The sequence below is a fragment of the Gordionus sp. m RMFG-2023 genome, chromosome 1 (assembly GCF_954871325.1).
Source record: "Gordionus sp. m RMFG-2023 chromosome 1, tfGorSpeb1-WG-v2, whole genome shotgun sequence".
In the NCBI taxonomy this organism is placed as follows: Eukaryota; Metazoa; Nematomorpha; class Gordioida; order Chordodea; family Parachordodidae; genus Gordionus; species Gordionus sp. m RMFG-2023.
The window spans coordinates 11,193,888-11,196,705 of NC_088775.1; the positions used below are offsets into that span (position 1 = coordinate 11,193,888).

The 2,818-nt window shown below is 24.9% G+C and overlaps 1 long non-coding RNA gene across 1 annotated transcript; it reads left to right on the forward strand.

Moving 5' to 3' along the window:
• The first annotated feature begins 2,244 nt into the window (after positions 1-2,244).
• On the forward strand, positions 2,245-2,818 carry LOC135922155 (uncharacterized). Its single transcript, XR_010570759.1, has 3 exons — positions 2,245-2,310; positions 2,362-2,400; positions 2,688-2,818. It is a non-coding gene; the product is annotated as an uncharacterized LOC135922155 (long non-coding RNA).

Here is a 2,818-nt window from a genome sequence, read left to right on the forward strand (position 1 = left end):
CATCATATTAATATCATAATAAAAGCATAGAAGCGAAATTAAGATATTAAGAAAGTTTGATATAATATACTTGCTTAAGATTTTTTACTATTATAATATGAAATCCTAAATTATCCTGCATTTTTATCGTATTAATATAAAAGGTTATTTATAAAGTTGAAAAATAATAATAATAAAAAAAAATATACCTCCTCATTTCTGAAAAATTAAAATATTTTAAAATGTATTACTGGTGGCCTAATGGATGATCAAAATGGTGTGTGAAAGTGTGGATGCCCATCCCTTCAAAAACTTGTCTGTTTTGATTTATATCATTTTAATTTTCCCCTACATTGTATACGATATGCTGCTATAAAGCATATAAAAGAAAAATAAGTATAAATAATTAATTTCTTTTGACTACAATTCAAAATTAAATTGTCAGAATAATCATTAAAAAAAAATTATTTTTTAAAATCTGGCAGAGACTAGTGTTGCTAGATAGTCGAGTTCTCCAGACTTCCTCCGAATCGCAATTGCAATAACGTGAACGAGTTTTCAGTTGATTAGTTGACTCATTTTTACAACTCAATTCGTAAACCCAAGTCGTGACTCGAGGAATACACTATTTTGTTTCTACCACTCTTCAATATTAATGTAAAAAATAAATAACTACCACATATGCCATATTTACTATCTTTACTATTCAAATTTCTTCACATAAAAAATGTCTAATATAATTAAAAAAATGATTAAACAATATGAAATAACATTAGCAGTGGAGTCTCTAGGGGGAGGCGCAGGGTCTCGAGCCCCCTGAAAAATTTGAATAGCCCTCTGAAGCAAAAAATTTTTTTTTTAATGGCTCCTTAATATCTCCTTGAACTAAAAATAAATTTTTTTGATGCCCACTGAATGATTTCTTTTATAATTCCATTAAGTAATATAGATATAATTTTATTATTTCAAGAATATTTAAATTTTTATTAAATGAATATTATTTTAATTATTAGATTAGATTAATACATATAAATTATATTTCCACTATGTCAGCTAGCAATCAAATTCTGTATTAAAAATATAATATCAATAATTCACTAAATATTAATTTAGCTTTAACAGTTGAAGTTTAATTGACTTTTATTATTTAAATTATTATTCAACCCTAATTAAATAAATATAATCATATATTATTTGAAAATTAACAAATTTAATATTGTAATTAGCCGATTTCAAAATGAATAATCAACTGTAAACCTATTTTTAAATTTTATTATGTCCAAATAAGTATAAGAGATTTCTTTATAAAAAGTAAGTAGACATATAGTTTATAATCCTCTACTATATACAGTTGTTTATAAAATATTAGATATAATGTCACTTTTATAGACGTATTTGAGATTTGACAGTTTTATACAGTTAATATTATAATAAAATTTACTAATAAATGGTTCTGATAATAAATATAAGAACAAATTGCATTTGAGTATTTAACGCCATTTATTTAGTTATAAATAATTTTTAAAATTAAAAATTTTATTATTCATCCTGCAATAGATGTAATAAATTTGATATCTTTTCTTCTCTTTTTTACGTGTTTTTAGGAAAGCTATTTTTTTCTTTTTCGAAAAACAGTCTTGAGTTAAATTTTTAATACAAGTATATTTTTGATATTATTACAAACTACTATTATTTTAAGATATAATATACCAAGGTGGTGCGACAAAATATAAAACCTTAATAGTTTCATCATATCATTCTGGTTCTTGTTTTATAGTTAGAAAATGTTTCATTTCTAATATGGCATTGCCGTGTAACCAGGCTTCAATATATTTGCATAATTATTTCTTCCAAAGATTTTTAGTGTTTTTATTTTATCAATTTATCCAACATAATAAATTCTGATATTAGTTTACTCGTGAGTGTCATAGCTGTTGTAACTGTTGAAAAAAAGAAGAAATAAATTTAATATAATACATCAAATGTCAGTTATTTTCTGACAGGAAAATTAAGTTTTCCTTGGGGGAAGAAGAAGAGACAAGGATCACGGGGTGTATTTCATTGTTCGGAAAAACCCGTAGTTGGAGATTGGGAGATATTGGATTAGATGTCAGCTGTGGACCTTTGGATGTCAGCTGTGGACCTTTGAGAAATGAAGAATTGGATAATTATATTATGTTATATTTTTCTACATATTTTATGTTAGATTGTTGTGGTTTTATTGGAAATAAAGATAATTATGTTAAATATGGATCGTTGTTAATGGTCAATGGTATTTATTTAATATTATTAGAAAGAATTATTTTGGGTTGTTAAGTTATATAATTGAGAGTAAAGGGCATTTTTATTATATTGTAAGGTAACTTTTTTTATTGTTGCCAGCTGACCAAGATCGAAAGAGTGGGTTGATTCGGTTTTAAAGTAAAACAAAATTTTTGTTGTATACATATTACATAAGAGAAATTTTGACAATGCAATGTACTACAAACTATACAGATACATGAGTTTAAGGATATCTATACTTTTATATTTAACTTAAAAGGTGTAAGATAGAAAGTATGTAATGAGTATTAGGCAGAAATATGGAAATAAGATCAGGAATTTAAGACAGTAATATTTGGTATATTATCTTATGTCTAGATGTATATGGTACATATAATCTTGATCATTATTTGGTATGCCTTAAAACTCATTGAATGGTGTTATAGGTATTCCGTCATAGGAAGCTGAAAGACCTCATGAACAGCAGGACAGAAAGGATTGTTAAATATTTAAATATGTGAAATTTATGAAAATATATATGGATATAGACTTTTGTAATAAAGTGTGTATTATTTAA